This window comes from Eriocheir sinensis, chromosome 25 (assembly GCF_024679095.1).
Source record: "Eriocheir sinensis breed Jianghai 21 chromosome 25, ASM2467909v1, whole genome shotgun sequence".
Lineage (NCBI taxonomy): Eukaryota > Metazoa > Arthropoda > Malacostraca > Decapoda > Varunidae > Eriocheir > Eriocheir sinensis.
The window spans coordinates 5,029,892-5,049,900 of NC_066533.1; the positions used below are offsets into that span (position 1 = coordinate 5,029,892).

Sequence of the window (20,009 nt, forward strand, 5' to 3'; positions counted from 1 at the left end):
CTCATCATCATCATCATCATTATTAAGGCGCCAACACTGAGGCCCCTTTCACCATCACCACCACCATCATTCCTCCTCCTCCTTCTATTACTACTACTACTATCATTACTTTTTTTTTAGGTGCTGCCTATAGCACGGATAGGGTCTCTTGAGGGGCCTCTTGGACGGTACCAGCCCGTTAGTGGCGCAGGCGAATTTTATTTATAGTGACTGCCGTGATATATGACTCTGGCTTGGCCCATGCTGCCCCCTGGAGCCCCTCTTGACCGAAGTCGCTGGCCAGGTTTGATTGAAGGGCAGGGCAGCATGTGGGTAATCTTCCGGCACTCGGCGATGGTTTGGTTTGAAGTCATCGTGTTTCGGTGGGACTCGAACCTAGGTCCACGGCCTCACCACGCTCGCACGCTGACTACTCGGCCACCACCTCCCTAAACTACTACTACTACTACAACCACTTTTACAAACAAGGAAGGAAAAAATAATGAACGCCAAAAAGCTTTCAAATTTTGTACACCGATCATGCCTAGAGGAGGAGGAGGAGGAGGAGGAGGAGGAAAAGAAGAAGAAGAAGAAGAAGGAGGAGGAGGAGAAGGAGGAGGAAGAAGAGAAGGAAGAGCAGGAGGAGGAAAAAGAAGAACACCTCAGAAGAAGACGAGCTTGGGGCCTCCAAGGAATAAAAAAAAAGGAAGGAAGAGAAAAGAGAAGACGTGAGGTGTGTGTGTGTGTGTGTGTGTGTGTGTGTGTGTGTGTGTGTGTGTGTGTGTGTGTGTGTGTGTGTGTGTGTGTGTGTGTGTGTGTGTGTTATAAGTTATTACACGCGGAAGATTTTTTTGTTATTAAGTCAGCCAAGATGAGTTACGGTGATGAAGTGGAGGTGGAGGTGGTGGTGGTGGAGGTGGAGGTGCAGGTGGTGAAAGTGATATTACAGTGGTACGTAGATCTTGTTTACGGCAATGGTGGTGGTGGTGGTTGGTGATGAAACTGCCGGTGGTGTTGGTGGTGGTGATGGTAGTGGTGTCTTCGGTATTAAATTCTACGGTCAAGTCCACCCACGTTTAACTACCTCAACTCTCTCTCTCTCTCTCTCTCTCTCTCTCTCTCTCTCTCTCTCTCTCTCTCTCTCTCTCTCTCTCTCTCTCTCTCTCTCTCGTAAGAAGTCACCTTTCGACCGTGGGAAAAATAAAGAACAGAAGGAATGGTGTAGAAAACGGAGAGAAATGCCACTCCTGTTACTAGCTGCGGTGGTGGTAGCGGTGGAGGCGACGATAGTAGTAGTAATAGTAGTAGTAGTAGTGGTGGTGGTGGTAATGGTGGTAGTAGGGGTGGTGGTGGTGTCTGTAGTGATGGTGATGATCTAGATTTCTTTTTTGTTAGAAACTATTTGTCGTTAAGTGGCGCACACATCTACCCTCACTACCCCCCACACACACACACACGTCGGATCAATCTCCCGCGACACACTTCCGCTGGTTTACCAAGTGACCCACTTACGAGGGACCGCACCTCTTACGTACACGCCTACGCCCACACACACACACACACACACACACACACACACACCACACAAGATCGTAGAACATATGAATACACTCACACAGACGAAGACACTCGCACAAACAAAGACACTCACACAAACAAAGACACACACACACACACACACACACACACACACACACTTTGACTCTCTTAGGAACGTCACCAGTGCTATGAAAATGGTGAAAAAAATAATGGCCAGTAGGTAAAGGTGAAAAATGAGAAAGAACAAAGAAAAAGGAGTAAGAAAATAAAGAAAAAAAGGAAAATGGCAGAATAATAACAAGACATTCACACAGGTAAAAATATAATGAAGAGGAGATAAAGAAAAAACAGAAAGACAAAGAAACCAATCAAAATAACGGAAACAAACCAGAACTAAGTAAATGGAAGCGTAGGAGACTAAAGAAAATAATAAAACACGCAATACAAGAATTAGGGGATAAAATAACAAAGAAGAATAAATAACGAAAAGAATCATAAAAAAAAAACAAATATGACAAGAAAAAAGACTATGTGAGAAGGAAATAGAGAGGAAAGGTCACTCACACACACACACACACACACACACACACACACACACACACACACACACACACACACCATAATATTAGCAAACGAAAAGTGAAAGGAATAATGAAGGTAAAATACATAAAGTAAGTGCAAGAAGTATAAAAAACAGTAAAATTAAATGATAAGAATTAAATGAATAAAGCAAGAAAGTGAAATGGAGATGTAAAATAAGTTATAATAAGGATGAAGGAAGAGACGTATAAGTAAAAATTAAGTGTAAAAAGTAACTCATGATATGGAAACATGGACTAGCAGGCAGCAGAAAGCCTGTTGGCTCATTACTAGGCTGCCTGCGTTCAGTGATTTAATCAATCCGTTTGCCATAGGAGTGGCTTGCAGGGAAGGATTAAAGCACTTGTGCACCTACTCTTGGATACGTTCAATTCAGTCCCGATGCAGCAAAGTAGCGATCAATGCGTTTCTTGAAGGAGTTGCTCTCTGCGCTAACCACTTCTGCAGGGAGGCTGTTCCAGTGGCGAACCACTCTATTCGAGAAATAACTCCTGCCGATGTCGGTATTGCATCGCTTTGCTTGAATTGTTTTTTCCGTTGTTTCTTGTTCTCAGGTTAGTTTGTAGCGTGAAGAGTTTGGAGTGATCAACGTTGCTGAGCTTGTTCAGGTACTTAAAGACTTGTATCATGTCTCCCCGCAGTCGTCTCTTTGCCAACGTGAAGAGGTTGAGTCGCTCTTCATAGGGCTTCGTCCTCAGTGATGGTATCATCTTCGTGGAGCGGCGCTATATTCTCTCAAGTAATTCAATGTCTTTCCTGTAATTTGGAGACCAGAATTGCACGGCGTATTCCAGGTGGGGCCTTACCAGCGAATTATACAAGGATAACATAACTCCCGGCGTCTTGTATTCGAAGTTCCTCGCTATGAACCCAAGCACTGTATTGGCTTTCTTACAGGCGAACTTGCAGTGTTTTGTTTATTTCAAGTCACTGCTGATGGTGACCCCGAGGTCTCTTTTCTCTTGCACTACAGGTAGCGGTTTGCCACCCATGTGGTATGTATGATTGCTGTTTCTGGATCCGATATGCATTACTTTACATTTGGTAGTGTTGAAGGACATCTGCCATTTTTCCGACCACCGAGTGGGAGGAGGAGGAGGAGGAGGAGGAGGAGGAAAAGGAGAGAGGGGAGGAGGAGGTTGGGAGGTGTTTACTTTTGCGTAGACTCTTTACATAAAATTACCTTAGTTAATGTGATGCGAGCGCTTTCTCTCTCTCTCTCTCTCTCTCTCTCTCTCTCTCTCTCTCTCTCTCTCTCTCTCTCTCTCTCTCTCTCACTGTCAGTTGTCTGCCATGTGTGTGTGTGTGTGTGTGTGTGTGTGTGTGTGTGTGTGTGTGTGTGTGTGTGTTTTAAGATAAGATAAAGATAGAAACAGACGATACAATGAAAAATAAGAGAAGACTGCGGAGGCGGAGAAGAAGGAGGAAGAGGAGGAGGAGGAGGAGGAAAAGGAGGAAAACGCATGAACAAAGATAAGAACAAGAAAAACCTCGAGGAAGAAAGAGAAGAAAAATATGAAGAGGAAGAAAAAGAAAAAAAGAAAGAAAAGGAAACAGGAGGCACAGATAGTAATACAGAAGACCAAAGACAAGAACGGACCAGAGTACTTTCCCACCTCAACAAGAACTCTCTCTCTCTCTCTCTCTCTCTCTCTCTCTCAGGTGGTGTGGTAGTCAGTGTGTCTCGTGGTGGCTGTTCGTGTGGTGGTGTTGTCTCCGGCTCTCGCTCTCACACAAGGTACACCACTCTCTCTCTCTCTCTCTCTCTCTCTCTCTCTCTCTCTCTCTCTCTCTCTCTCTCTCTCTCTCTCTCTCTCTCTCTCTCTTTCTCTTAGGCCTTTCTTAGCTCATACTCTTTCTTATCTTCCCTTTTTCCTATCTTCTTTATGCGTCTCTCTCTCTCTCTCTCTCTCTCTCTCTCTCTCTCTCTCTCTCTCTCTCTCTCTCTCTCTCTCTCTCTCTCTCTCTCTCTCTCTCTCTCTCTCTCTCTCTCTTATCTTCGCTTATTTTACTCTTCCTCTTTCTTATCTTTCCTTCTTCGTCTCTTCCTCTTCCTTATCTTCCCTTATTCGCCTTTTCCTCTTCCTTCCCTTATTTGTCATTTCCTGTTCTTTATCTTCCCTTCTTCGTCTCTTCATCTTCTTAGCTTCCTTTCGTTTGTTTTTTCTCTTCCTAATCTTCTCCTAATTCTTTCCTGAACTTTTCTTTCTATCATTCTCTTTCACGCTTGTGCTCTTCCTCCTCTTCCTTTTCTTTTCTTACTCTTTCAATCTTTCTATACATCTTCCATAAGTATGTTCTATCACTTTTACGTTCGTCCTCTTCCTCTTTTTCCTTTACTTTTCTTACTCTATCAAGCTATCTATATATCTTTCTTAACTTCTTTCTATCATTCTCTTTTACATTCGTCCTCTTACTCCTTTTCCTTTTCTGTTCTTACTGTAAAGCTATCTATACATCTTTCTTAACTTCTTTCTGTCATTCTCTTTTGCGTTTGTCCTCTTCCTACTCTTCCTTTTCTCTTCTTACTCTTTCAAACTTTGTACACATCTTCCTTATATTCCCTCTTCTCATTATCTTCCTATCACACTCCTCCACTCTTTTCCTTTTCCTTTTCTCTTCTCATTCCTCTCTGCCTCTTCCTTCACGGACCTGGTTTCTTCTTCTCCCTCTTACATTATCCCCAATTATTGCCCTCTTCGTCCTTCTTTCCTATTTCTCTTCTTCCAATACCTGTTCCTCATCTTCCTAGAACTGGCTTCCATGCTAGTCTTCCTCCTCCTCCTCCTTTTTTTAACTCCTACTATTCTTCCTCCTAAAAACTTGGCTCCTCCTCTTCTGTCCACGCCCACACAATGTACCCTCTTCCTTCTCCTCCTCCTTCTGCAAGGGTCGGAAGGGCCTCACTTTAAGGTTGTGATAAAGGACAGTTTTCGGTCTTTTTCGTGTGTGTGTGTGTGTGTGTGTGTGTGTGTGTGTGTGTGTGTGTGTGTGAGAGAGAGAGAGAGAGAGAGGGGGGGGGGGGGATAAAACAGACAGACAGACGGGAATAGAATGGCGCGGTGAAGGGAATCTCAGCGAGTGGTAACACAACACTCAACCACACACATGCAACACAAAACCGAGTGTGTGTGTGTGTGTGTGTGTGTGTGTGTGTGTGTGTGTGTGTGTGTGTGTGTGTGTGTGTGTGTGTATCCAATGCGGCGTGGCGTGGTGGGGTGGTGGTGGGTGGAGGTGGAGGTGGGGGAGAGGGATGAAGATGGAGGAGAGGGAGGGAAGGGGGGAATGGGAGAGGTGGAGGAAGGGAGGGAGGAGATAGATGGAGGAGTATACTGTGGTGGTGGTGGTGGTGGTGGTGCAAATGAAGTGAGTGGCAACCAGCGGCCCCACCTTACCTGCATTGCCCCCCTCCCCCCCTTCCCCCCTCACCTGTCCCTCCCACGGTCCCCCGCCACCAGTACGCCCACGTGTGCACCGTGGGACGCACACATGTACACCCGAAATGCATCCGCCTACAGTGCTGTTCCCATGCCGCGTCCAAACACCCACGAAGGACACTTTGCTGGGCGTCCTCCTGATGGTACTTAAAACACACACACACACACACACACACACACACACACACACACACACACACACACTCACAGGTACTCTTCTTATACCCGCCGTGAAATAATAGCAATTCTGAATAGTAATAGCAAAGAAGGTATTTATTGATGAACGATTAAGTTTATATTTGAACCTACCCTGAAAAAGCTTAATTATGTTTTTCACCTTAAGTTCATCTCCTATTCATTTCATTGTTCTTCTATATAATGATTATTAGTATTCATCTCTCAATTCTCCACTTCTTAATTTCCTAACCAGACTAAGACACTACTACTCGAGGTTGTCACATGTTCTAAAAATAAACAAAACGCGAGACATTTCACAACTCAAGTCTATTTCTGCCTCAAAAATCACATCACTTCCATAAGGTCAGAAGCCGAGGACAAAAAGTTACACAACCTAAGGCCAGCGGAAACTCAGTGTGACGTGGGAGTGAAGAATCTGTTTGTGTCTTGTAACTGTATGCTGTCATGAGGGGGCGAGGGTGTGAGGGGAAAACAATAGGGGAAAAAAAGAAGAGGGGAATATGGATGAAAGAAGACTAGGAGAGAGAGAGAGAGAGAGAGAGAGAGAGAGAGAGAGAGAGAGAGAGAGAGAGAGTTGAGGGGAGAAGAGAGGGGAAACTGCCATGACTTGTGGTGTTGGGGCTTTCCCGGCTGCTCCATTGATCACACACACACACACACACACACACACACACACGGGTAAGCAAGATAAGTAATGGCATCCCAACTAAGTTTTTTCCAAGATAATTGATTACATTTGAACCCTAAGCACGCAAAAGGAGAAAACAAGACACAACTACTTCATACACTGCACCATTTACACACACACACACACACACACACACACACACACACACACACACACACACACACGCCAGGGCTTCACAAATCCGGCAATATAATCAGCTTGAACCAACTTTCTAATCCATGCGAAATATACGAGTACAAACCCCTTTATCCGGATTGGAGAAGCCCAGACAACCTTTAATCCGGATAATACACACTGATGCACAACTCCATAATCCGGATGTAAAGAAGCGAAGCAACCCATAATACAGATCAGTGAGCACGACGACTTTTAATCTAGATCGACGGAACTGACACTCCCTGATCAGAATCCAGGACGCTGAGATTAAGGGCGGTATTATAAGACACTTTCGCTTCTCACTTCAGCTATTTCTAAGAGTCAAAGAGGGGGTCAGTCGGGTTCTAATGAGTGCTTCTTCAGGTTCATGGTATAGAAGAAGGGTCAAACTACAACCACGGTCATCAAACTACTCTTGGAAATGCCCACAACTCCTACGAAAGCCTTGTCAAATATGTGCGCTTGGTCGACGAAATGTCTTGTAATACGACCCTAAGCCATAAGCCAGATTAACGAAGCTGAAACTACAATAATCCGGAACGAGGCAGCTGAAACTTGTACCGTCACCCCATCTCCACACACAACACAAACCTCCATCTCACCTTTTCGTTCAGTCATCAGCCTTTTCCTTGCCTTATTCGTTTCTGTCACGTTGGCACACTCATTAGTAACACACCTATTCACAAACCTTCACTCCACTCCTTTCCACAAGCCTTCAGTATACCGGTTTCCACACATCCATCACCACCACCAATGACAGCAACAAATACAAATACAGCTTTTACGACTTATACTACTACTACTACTACTGCTACTACTACTACTACTACTACTACTACTACTATAATATCACTCTTCACAACCACCACAATCGCCACACAGTTCCCGACATCTAAACAAAGAGAATTTTAATATCTTTTGAGGAATCACCACCACCACCACCGACATGACAACCATAACTTACCCACCCCATCATCCCCATAACTCATTCCACATACTCGTTTCTCTCTCTCTCTCTCTCTCTCTCTCTCTCTCTCTCTCTCTCTCTCTCTCTCTCTCTCTCTCTCTCTCTCTCTCTCTCTCACGTTATCAGGTAAATCCTCAGCTTACACACACACACACACACACACACACACACACACACACACACACACACACACACACACACACACACCTGACGTTGAAGTATCCCTTTCATACAAGCCTTTCCTTCTCCTCCTCCTCCTTCGCCTCCTCCTCCTCCTCCTCCTCCTCCTTCCCTATAAAGTTACGTCCCAATACTGTCACGTGGATATACATGTGTGTGTGTGTGTGTGTGTGTGTGTGTGTGGTTTATGTACACGGATAATCGAAGAGAAACCAATAAAATGTCAGACGATTTGGCAATAAAACCCAAATTTCAAGTATATTTATATCTAATTATTTATTCATTTATTGAGAGAGAGAGAGAGAGAGAGAGAGAGAGAGAGATCTTGCCCTTTATGTATCCCTTAATTTAATGAGTAGAAAAAATAAAATAAAAATACAAGTAAATGATAAACAAACACACACACACAAACACGCTAACAAACACCAAATAGAATAAAATACACCTAAACAAAACAAAAACAAACAAAAAAATCTCGTCATCCCTTCACGTCACATCTCAGTCCAGAGTTAACAAAGGATCGCGTGATAATCGGTGTGTGTGTGTGTGTGTGTGTGTGTGTGTGTGTGTGTGTGTGTGTGTGTGTGCACGGAATCTTAATATGAACTGCAATGACCCCATCTTTCTTTTCCTCCATTTCCTCCTCCTCATCTTCTTCCTCTTCCTCCTTCTCCTTCTCATCTTCTTCCTCCTATATAGTATTATTTTTCTTCTTTCCCTACTCTAATTCAGTATATGAGAGAGAGAGAGAGAGAGAGAGAGAGAGAGGAAAGTGTTACAAGTGTCTTTGACCTCCTCTCACTTCCTTTTTCCCCTCTCACACCCTCCTCCTCTTTCCCCTCTTCTTTTTCCTCTCTGTTTCCTCCACTGCTTCTCCATATCTTCCCCCACTTGACCTCTCTCTCTCTCTCTCTCTCTCTCTCTCTCTCTCTCTCTCTCTCTCTCTCTCTCTCTCTCTCTCTCTCTCGCCTTCGATTAACCTGAGCGCTCACCTGGCCAAGGCAACCTCCTCCTCCTCCTCCTCTTCTTCCTCCTTCTCCACCTGCAGTGCCTACCTTCTTTTTCATTAACATAGCTCCACCCACCTGACGATACTCTCTCTCTCTCTCTCTCTCTCTCTCTCTCTCTCTCTCTCTCTCTCTCTCTCTCTCTCTCTCTCTCTCTCTCTCTCTCTCTCTCTCTCTCTCTCTCAGCATTCATTTAACCCTCCAAATCTCCTCCGTAATTCCCTGTCTTTCCCTTTTATCCTTTCTCGTTCTTCTTTCCCTCCCTCCCTCCCTCTCCCCTTCGCTCTCTCTCTCTTTCTTCCCCCAATTCCTATCTTTCTTTTATCTTTATCCCTTTATCTCTTTTCCTCAGCTTCTCTCTCTTTCCTTTCTTTCACTCCTTCACCTTCCTTTCTCTCTCTCTCTCTCTCTCTCTCTCTCTCTCTCTCTCTCTCTCTCTCTCTCTCTCTCTCTCTCTCTCTCTCTCTCTCTCTACCCACCCAATCCCTATCTCTCCCTTGTACCTTCCATCTTTTATCTAACCTACTCCCTTACCCTTCCTTCCCCTCCCTATCGACTCTGTTTCTTTATTTTCCTCTCCCTTCCCTTCACCCTCCCCTCCCCTCGTTTTCTTTACAGCCCCACCTCTCCCCTCCCCTCCCATCAGTACTCACCCTACGCACAACCTCTCCCTCGTCTTCCTTTCCCTCGTACCTATTTCCTCTCACTATTCTTCCTCACCTCTTCTCCCCACCTGCCCCTATCTTTGCCTCCCCAGCTCTTCCTCGTCTTCCTAAGCTCCCCGCAGGCCCTCCATTAGTCTCCGTGACGCCCGGGGCCTAAAAGGGGACTACCACGGGCCTTCCTGAAGCCCCCTGTAGCTATTCATCGGCCTCCCGCCTGGGCTGTCGCAAGGAAGGGTTTATTACGCCTGAGAAAGCCTTAGTTTGCTGGCCCTGACCCGTCCATCCTAGCGCGCGATCCATAGGTGATGCTTTTTTTTATTATTATTTTTTGGACTGCCTCTTACTTTATTTCTCCGTTGCTGCTTCCGTTATTATTATTTTACAAGTGTCTCCTTTTTTTTTTTTTTTTTTTTACTTATGTTTTTTTTAGTATTTTCCAAGTGCCTCCTTTATCTTTGTTTCCGATCTATAAGTCTTTTTTTTTCTTTTTTACCTACTTTCTTTATTATTTTACAGATTGTCTTTTCGTTTACTGTCTTGTTTCCTTTTTCTGTTACGGCTTTTCTTTATTGTTTTCCAACTGTCTCCTTTCTCTTTGTTTCCGATCCACAGGTGTTGTTTTTTGTTTTGTTTTTCTTTTGCTACTTTTCTTTATAATTTTCCAACTGCTTCTTTCCTCTTTGTTTCCGGTCTTTATTATTTTCCAACTACTTTCTCCCTTGTTTCTGATCTATATATAGGTCTTTTCCTCCTTTATTTATGATTTTCAGACTCCCTTCTTTTTTTAACGTTCATGAGTACATTATTGCGCTTCCTCAGACGCCTTTCCACCCACACTCGACTCGGGGAAAGCTTGATATGTTTCCTTCTCTTATCTTTGTCCTATTCTTCCTATTTGTCTTCTCCGTTCCAAGGAATGATTTGCCGCGTCCAAGAACAGCACATTCTAATCACTCTACTACTATAGTTCCCGTCCACCCACACACGACCCGAGGAAGTCTGTTATTTGATTTATTGTTTGTCCTTTGATTTATATTTGTCTTCTCCGTTCCGAGGAAAGTTTTGCCGCGTCCAAAAATAGCCTAACATAATCATTATAGTTCCCGTCCACCCTCACACGACCCGAGGAAGTTTGATATTTGATTCCTTCTCTTCATATTTGTCTTCTCTGTTCCATGGAAACGTTTGCCGTGTCCAAGAATAGCCCATTTTGGTCCGTCTAGTTCCCTTTCACCCACACACGACTTAGGGAAGTTTGCCATTTGTTTCCCTCTCTTCATAATTGTCCTCTTATACGTATTTTTCTCCTCCGTTCTAAGGAAAGATTTGCCGCGTCCGAAGAGTTCCCTTCCACCCACACACGACTTAGGGAAGTTTGCAATGTGTTTCCCTCTCTTCATATTTGTCCTCTTATACGTATTTTTCTCCTCCGTTCGAAGGAAAGATTTGCCGCGTCCGAATAGTTCCCTTCCACCCACACACGACCTACGGAAGTTTATCATTTGTTTCCTTCTCTTCATAGTTGTTCTCTTATTCGTATTTTCTCCTCCGTTCGCAGGAAAGATTTCCCGCGTCCAGGAATAGCCATTATAATCACTGGTTCACGTCCACCCACACACTCCCACACGGCACGCTCTTCTGTCTTTTCCTTGTTTTCCTTTTGTTTGTTTTCTTCCTCTTCACACAAGGAAAGGTTTGTTGGGTCCAGGAATACCCTGTTTTTTCTGGTCCACTTATATTCAACCCTTCCACCCACGCCAGTTCAAGATTATTCTGCGTTTCTTCTTTTGTTTTTATTTTCTTCTCGTATTCCTCTTCGTCTTAAGGAAAGGTATATTGGGATGGAGTGAACCCTTTTCTTTTTCTATATTTTTTTCTTCTTTGTTTTCCTTTTTTTTTTTTTTTGCTTGCCTTTACTTTAAGCCACCCACGACCCAGGGAAAGTTTGCTGCTGTTGTTTTTTTATTCTCCCTCTTTCGTTTCCTTCGTTTTCTTCTTTATTACGTCCGAGAACTTTATATTTACCCCCTCTTAACCTCACCTCGTACAGCTGCGCGCGGGACCCCATCACGATTTGCATTCATTTTGTTTTCTTCTTTCTTTCTTTTGTGTGTGTCTTCCGTAGCGTAAAATTAGTGTGTCCAGGAAAGATCTATTTTTATCCCTGTTTTTTTCCCCTCTCCAGATTAAGATTTCTCCTCCCCCAGAATTATCCCAGAAACATGGTATAAATATACTGTTTTTGTTTGCATGTCTTGGCTCCAGCCCCGTTTATTTCTGCCCTAACTGAGACTTATTATGTTCCCGGAAAGAATGAAAGCGATGTATATAAATCGTCCAATAAGAGCAGCGAATAGCGGGCTTTTTTATTTTATTTATTATTGTTTCCTTTTTTTGTGCCCTTGAGCTGTCTCCTTTGTTGAAAAAAAATAAACAAATAAAAAAAACAAACCTTTGACCCACGTTAGCTATCTCTGTCACACAACACCGACACCAGATTCCGTAAACGTCGTATTAGTATTTATTAAAAGTTATGTGGCTCATTTGTCTCTCTTGACCCGTTTATCCAGGTGTAGTTAGTTGGTTTTATTTTTTATCACTTTTTTACGACTGATTTTGTATTATGTCGACCTTAATTGTGAAAATTCAACACTTTTAACGCAGTCCCCCCAAACTTGTCCTCCTTGATCTGTTTTTCAAGGCGTGGCTGGAAGGTTTTATTGAATTTTTTTATGACACGTTTTACGACTGAGTTTGTAATACGTCCATTCTGTGAAAATCCAACACTTCTAGCTAACTCAGTCCCGAAAATGAATACTAACACGACGACCAACGACGGTGACGACAGAAAGGAGGAAGAAAAAGAGGATGAGAAAGAAGAAAGCATAAAAAAAAGATAAAAAAGAAGAAAAAAGACAAGCAGACCAATAAATCGAATATGAATACATGTCATGAAAGACAAATAAAAAGATGACCAGAGAGAGAGAGAGAGAGAGAGAGAGAGAGAGAGAGAGAGAGAGAGAGAGAGAGAGAGAGAGAGAGAGAGAGAGAGAGATCCATTCCCCATTAGAGACCGACATTTACGATCAGAGGGAACACATTCGTCGCCAGGAGAGGGGTCACTTTGGCTATTCAGGACCACCATCACGTCCAGAGCTCCATCACGCCCCACTGTAGGGAGAGACGCAAACCTGACCCAGTCCTGGCCTAACCTAAACAAACGTAGCCAATTCTTGTGTAACCAAACCTAACCTAACAGAGCTAATTCTAACATAGTATAACCTAACCTAACACAGCTACCAAATTCTAATATAGCATAACCCAGCGTAGCCAACACATCGTATTGGCTAACAATTCGCAACGGGGACGCTTTACCCTTTGTTTACCAACTTTTTACAGTTACGGAGTTGCCTACCACAGCACGGTGTGTGTAAAGCAGCAATTTTACGGCCGCCAGAAGTCGAAATAACCACACCTTCAGATATAATACCCCTCTGACATCAAATTAAATTATACTAGAGATGCTAGAAAGCAAAATACAGCCATGAGCGAAACATTTGGGAGACGAAACCTCTGATGCTGCCTCCTGACGTTCACCAGGTGGCCACGGGCCAGCGTACATTCGGCGCTAAGTGGTCATCTATACCATACACAGGAGCAAACCTTAAAAACTACGAACAATGTATAATATATATATATATATATATATATATATATATATATATATATATATATATATATATATATATATATATATATATATATATTAGACCGTGTCTAGACCTTTGGCTCCAAACAATAACCTGTATTCCGGAATTTCGAAATAGAAAAGGCTGCGTGTAGAGCCAATACCGTCTACTCTAGGAAATTATGACTTATCCTAACAAAGATAGTTTTACCACAGTATACTCTAACGTATCCTAGCCTGATATAACATGGCTATATCAAGCATAATATTACCTAATCTGTCCTAGTATAATACAGCCCTGTCCAAACCTAGCATAGCATTTTCTCGTTTTGGGGAATGGATATAAATCTCTCTCTCTCTCTCTCTCTCTCTCTCTCTCTCTCTCTCTAAAAGGATTAGGAGTTTTAAAGTGAGACAAAACGAGGTGCACACACACACACACACACACACACACACTTCCCTCTCCCATTACAAAGGTTCAGTCTATTTTTAAAGGGACACGGACACACACACACACACACACACACACACACACACACACACACACACACACACACACACACCTGTACGCCCCCGCCTCCCTCATGTTAAAGGTGCACACAATCTATGTGTCTCGGTACTTGTGTGTGTGTGTGTGTGTTTCTCAACATACGCACATAGATAAAACATCATTATGAATATTTTGTAGGCATCACAGTGTTATCAGAAAAAATCAATAACTACTACTACTACTACTACGAAAACTGATTATAACACTTCAAACATATATACAGAAGTGGAATGAACCAAAACGGAAAACAGTAAAAACACAAAACTAGCATCACAGCAATGCAAGCAAAACACACTGAAAGGAAAAAGCCACAAGTAAGACAAGAAAACCAACACAGCAACACAAACAAACAAAACAAAACAAAAAAAAAGGAAAAGAAAAGTACGAGAAATGCAACACAAGATAATGGAACATAAAAGAGAAACACAAGAAGACAAAAAAAAACATGAACACAACACAATATATAAAAATAAACACAAAGAGATATAAGGAACAACATATAAAGTCAGGAGGAGGAGGAGGAGGAGGAAAAAAGAGGAAAAAAGGCAGATAGCAGGACAACACAAAACATAAATCACCATCTTCATAACACACACACACACACACACACACACACACACACACACACACCTTCAAGCCGATACACGCAATCTATCTCTTGTAAAACCTCCCACGAGACCGAGAATCAGACGGGAATATACCCAAAAATAGATCCTCCTCCTCCTCTTCCTCCAGTTCTTCCTCCCCCTCCTCCTCCAGTTGCTTTATATCTTTTTATTTTCCATCTCTCTTTAGTTCCTTCACCTCTTCTTCTTTCTCCTGTTCTTTTACCGTTCTTCTTCTTTTCCTCCTCCATTTCATTTACCTCTCGTTCTTTTTCACATTTCCTTAGTTCCTCCTCCTCCAGTTCCTTTCCCTTTTCTTTCTTCTCCTTTTCCTTCAGTTCCTCTACTTATTTTCTTCTTCTTCTTCTTCTTCATTTTATTACTATCATTCCTCTTCATCTTCCTCCTTCAGTTATTGTTCTTCTTTTTCTTCTTATCATTATTATCAACATCATTCCTCTTCATCTTCTTCCTCCTCTTTCATTTCCTTTATCCCCTCCTCTTCTAGTTAGTCTTCCTTTTTTTCCTCTCATTATTATTCTTATTATCATTCCTCTTCATCTTCTTACTCCTCTTTCAGTTCTTTCATCTCCTCCTCCTCCTCCTCCTCCTCTCGTTCTTCCTCCTCCTCCTCCTATGTTCCTTAACTCTTCTTTTTCATTCTCCTTTTATCTTCTTATTCCTCTTCCTTTCTCTTTTTTTCTTCATCTACTTCTTATTCTGTATCCTCCTCCTCCTCTTCCTCTTTACTTTTTATTTAGTGATGTCGAAATAAGTTCACGAAAAAGTTACATTGCACGATAAATCAAGGTCACTCAGTTCGACGGGTCATCCCTCGCCTTGACCTTCATTGTGACCCCTGACCTCTGTGATCTGATGGCATTTTGATCTGTAAACGGTGTGTGACCTTTCTGTGTTTTTGTTGGTTTGTTTTGTTTTAATGTCAATGATAATGTGTGTGTGTGTGTGTGTGTGTGTGTGTGTGTGTGTGTGTGTGCGTGTCACCTGGTCACGTACACCTGTCCTAACTGTGTTGATTGGGAACAGGTGAGGCAGAAGGAACTGAAACACACACACACACACACACACACACACACACACACACACACCTGTAGCTTCTCTCTCTCTCTCTCTCTCTCTCTCTCTCTCTCTCTCTCTCTCTCTCTCTCTCTCTCTCTCTCTCTCCCTCCCCCACCCCCACACTCTTCTCTCAGCTCGAGGGCAAAACACTTTTTACACGTAAATTGTATACATTTTTCATTAAAACTGCAGTACCCTTACTCTCTCTCTCTCTCTCTCTCTCTCTCTCTCTCTCTCTCTCTCTCTCTCTCTCTCTCTCTCTCTCTCTCTCTCTCTCTCTCTCTCCTTACCTACATCCTCCCCCCTTCTCCTCTCCCCATCTCCCCACGCTGACTCATGTCGCCTCACTCTTGCTCTTTCTCTCCCTTCGTCCCTCCCAACCCCAACCTCCCTACTTGACTCATTCACACCCTCCCTCCCTCCCTCCTTGTCTCCCTCCCTCCATGAGTCATCCAGTCTTTCGTTTTTCCCCTCATCAATAATTTCTTCTTTCACTCCCCCAACATCGCTTCCCCTAGTTATTTTATTTTTCTACTTCCCTTTTTTTATAATTTTTTCTTCCATTACGTTCTCTCCTCATGTTTTCGTTTCCCTTCCTTTCCTTTATTTTCCTGCTCCTCCCTTCTCCTTTGTTGTTTTACTTGCAACAATAAACTATCAATCAATCAATCCTTCCCTTCCTTTCCCTTGTCCCCTCCCTCTCTTTCCATTTCTTTTTTAATTTAGCCTTTCTTTCCCGTTCCCTTCCATTCCAGCTCTTTTGATTTAAGCCCTTCCTTCCTTTCCCTTCGCTTTCCCATCCCTTACCTTCTCTTCACTCCCTCAGTCATTCCCATCCTTTCCCTCCCTTCACTTCCTTTCCTCACCATTTTTTTTCATTGCGCTTCTTTATTCCTTCTCTTCCCTTCGCTTCCTCAGTTATTCCCTTTCCTTAGCTCCCTCACTCCTTCCCTTCCTCTGTCCTTCCTTTCTTCCCTCCTTCCCCTTTCCTTATCTTTGCCTTTTCCAGACCTTTTCCCTCCCCCCCTCTCTTCTCCACTCCCCTTTCTTCTTCCTCCTCCTCCTCCCCCTTCTGCCTCATCCATCCTCCTGGTGTCAGCTCGAGAAATTACTTAAATACAGAAAATGTCAGAACCATAACAATGTGATTAGAGAGGAAGACTGATTCTCTCTCTCTCTCTCTCTCTCTCTCTCTCTCTCTCTCTCTCTCTCTCTCTCTCTCTCTCTCTCTCTCTCGTCTTCTTCAGTGTGCAGTGTAGCCAAAACAGCGGAAAATGTTGGAGAGAGAGAGAGAGAGAGAGAGAGAATTGGAGATGAAAAGGAGTTGAACACAGGATCCAGGAGCTTACTTCGAGGGGTGAGAAAGAGCCCCAGAGAAGGGATGATTAACAGGTGTCTGGGATTACGGCGTGACAAAGGGGCGGGCAAGTGAAAGGACAGGTGATAAAAGGGCATACCTGGAGAGTGCAAAGGTGAGCTGGAACGGTGGGAAGGTGGAAGGGGACATGCAGGTTCAGATTAGCTTATATACGAGATGGTTAGCGAGAAGTGATGCTGCTATAGAGGAGATAGAAGAAGAGGATTGAAGATAGATAAATTGACAGATAGATAGATAGGCATATATAGACAGACAGAATAATCACAAAATCACATGCAATTATATACTTTTCTTCCCCTCATTCTCCTCCCTATTATGAGAGAATAAAAAAAAAAAAATGATAGGCAAGGAGAGTGGGGCAAGGGGACGATGGAGAGCGGTGAGAGGAGGGTTAGGGATGCAGAACAAAAGAAAGAAGATGATAGGCAAGAGGGAAAATACAAGGAAAAGAAGGCGATTGAGATGAGTGAGAAGAGAAAGTTAGGGATGCAGAAAAAAATGATAGACAAAAAGGGAAGCAAGGAGATAAGACAATGGAGATGGGTGAGAATGGTGAAAAAAAGGGGGGGGGGGGGTTGAGGGAGAAGAGAGCGAGAGAAGAAGCTGAATAGGTTTTAAGAAGAGGGATTAGGGGAGAAGTGAGTGGTGTAAGGGGGGGGGGGGGTTTGAGGGAGAAGAAAGCAGGAGGAGAAGCTGAATAGGTTTTAAGAAGAGGGATTAGGGGAGAAGTGAAAGAGAGGTGTTTGATACGTTAGAAAGAGTGAAAAGATGGAAGGGAAGGGGGAAACAAGAGGGGATAAACAGGAGAAAGAAGAGAGGTGTTAGATACGTTAGAAAGAGTGGACAGATGGAAGGGAAGGGGGAAACAAGAGGGGATAAACAGGAGAAAGAAGAGAGGTGTTAGATACGTTAGAAAGAGTGGACAGATGGAAGGGAAGGGGGAAACGAGAAGGAATAAATAGGACAAAAAAGAGAGAGGATGTGAATGAATGAGGAGATCTGAGTACATTAGAGAACATAGAGATTGTAAATGGTGAACGAAAGGGGCTGAGTATGCTGAAAGGGTATTGGAAACTGGAAAGGGGAAAGGAGAGGAGAGAAAGGAAATAAAAAATAAAAAGAGATGTGATGTATGAGAAGAGAGATGAGAAGGAGAGAAGCTATGGACTGTAAATGGTGAAAGAAAGGGGCTGTGTGCTGGAAAAATGGACCGAGACTGGAAATGGAAAAAAGGACTAATGAAAAAAAAAAAAGATGAAATGGGAAGGGGAAAATGGAAGGGGCTGAGCATGTTAAAAAAAAAGAGGGACTGGAGACTGGAAAGGAGTGAACACAGGCTAAGGGGCTAGAAGGAAGGTACTGAAGAGGCATAGAGAAGGGACTGGATAGGATGAAAAGAGGGGCTGGGGGGACTGGAAAGGAATGAAGAGAAGGGGCTAGGCCAGGGCTGGGAAAATAAGTAGCAGAAAGAAACAAAAGGAAGGGACTGGGAACTGAAAAGGAGTGAAGGGACTATAAAAAAAGGGCAAAAAAAGAGGCGGGAAGGGACTGGTTATGTTGAAGAGGGACTAAGGACTGGAAAGGAATGAAGAGAAGGGGCTAGGACAGGGCTGGGAAAATAAGTAGCAGAAAGAAACAAAAGGAAGGGACTGGGAACTGAAAAGGAGTACAGAGAAGGAACTGGAAAGAGACAAGAAGGACTGGTTATGTTGAAAAGAGGGACTGGGGAGTAGAACGGAGTGAGAAGAAAGGGCTAGGACAAAGGGGCTGATACGAGGCAAAAGGAAGGGGCTGGGTAGGCTGAAAAGAAGGGCGAGGGAGTGGTGAGGAATGAGAAAAAAGGGACTGAAAAAAAAAAACAGGTAGCAGAAACAGGCAAAAGGAAGGGACTGGGTGCTGGAAAGGGGTGAACAGAAGGGGCTGAAACAAACAGATTGGATAAAGACAAAAAGAAAGGGATAGGTAGGATGAAAAGAAGGCATAGGGACTGAAAAAGGGTGTGAAGAAGGGGCTGGAAAAACATAGGTAGCAGAAAGGATACCTCCCCACGTCAGGCAAGATGAACATTACTGAATAAAACAAACCAAGGTAACACAAGTCCCCTCACACACCTTCCCTTAGGCCTACCCTCCTCCCCTCACACTCTTTCATCATGGCCTACCCTCTCCTTCTCCCCTCATATCACCTCCCCATAAGCCTACCCTGTTCTTCTCCCCCTTCCTTGGCTATTATTATAACCACATTCTCTTTCTTCCTCATCTAATTTCTTCCTCCTTTCTCCGATTTTTTCCTCTCCCTCTTCCCTTCCTCCTTTCTGCTCCTTCCCTTTACTAGCCACCCTCCCCTTCCTCCCTCTCCTCTCTACCTAGTCTTACCTTCACATTCCTTTCTCTCCCTCTACCTTCTCCACCCTTCCCTCTCCCTCTTTTCCCTCCTCCCCTCTCCCTTCCCCTCCTTCCCTCTCCTCTCTGCCAATCCTTACCTTCACATTCCTTTCTCTCCTTTACCCTCTCTTCCCTTTCCTTTTCTCCTCCACCTCCATCCCTCCCCCTAACTATCCTTTCCTCCTTCACCTCCTCCTTCCTTCCCTCCCACCACTACCATTACCTGGGAGCGCCTTAACTTGCCTGCCCTCACCTGGCCTGCCATCTGGGTTCCCTGCAGGCTCACCTTCCCCGCCTAATCAGCCATAACACACCTGGGTAACTTTAGCGATAGACAACCCTACCTGTGTCACCTCACCTTCCCCTTCTTATAATCAGCTAAGTAGCTCATCAATTATGGAGGTGGTGTGGTGTTGCTGGACTGGAGATGATGGGGAGGATTATGCTGAGGTTATCATGGGCAGACAGGAAGCGACCATCATGGATCAGGGGAGGGACAAAGGTTAAAGGCAGTCTAGTGAGGATTAAGACTTAGAAGTGGTAGGTCATATCATGCGAAGAACCGTTAACATCTGAATAACTATAGTAACGGAGTGGCGACCCAGGAAATGAGATTAAGGTTGAAGATATAATTGTGAGGATGAAAATTTAGAAGTGGTAGGTCATATTATGTGTGGAGGTGATAAAACATGCAGCACAAATAACAGAGTGACAGCCAAAGAAATGAGACAAGAGTAAAAGATATTCAAGTAAGGATTAAGATTCAGAAGAGGTAGAAATGTGTAGAATGGATAACATATGCACAACTAACACAACAGTGACAACCCAGGAAATGAATAAGTCAGGACCAACAGAGAAATATGCAGAGGAATGGAACTAAAATCAAAATTATAAAGAAAGGTGGAGAA

The 20,009-nt window shown here is 43.6% G+C and overlaps 2 protein-coding genes across 2 annotated transcripts in view; one reads left to right on the forward strand and one right to left on the reverse strand.

Moving 5' to 3' along the window:
• Positions 1–20,009, reverse strand: part of LOC127003226 (metaxin-2-like) — a 67,972-nt gene that overhangs the window by 37,785 nt on the left and 10,178 nt on the right. The gene's annotated exons all lie outside the window — the stretch shown is intronic.
• LOC127003225 (DEP domain-containing protein DDB_G0279099-like) overlaps positions 3,784–20,009 on the forward strand; it is a 48,124-nt gene continuing 31,898 nt past the window's right edge. The window contains exon 1 of the mRNA XM_050869606.1: positions 3,784–3,856. The gene's annotated coding sequence lies outside the window, so the exon portion shown is untranslated. The remainder of the gene's footprint in view (positions 3,857–20,009) is intronic.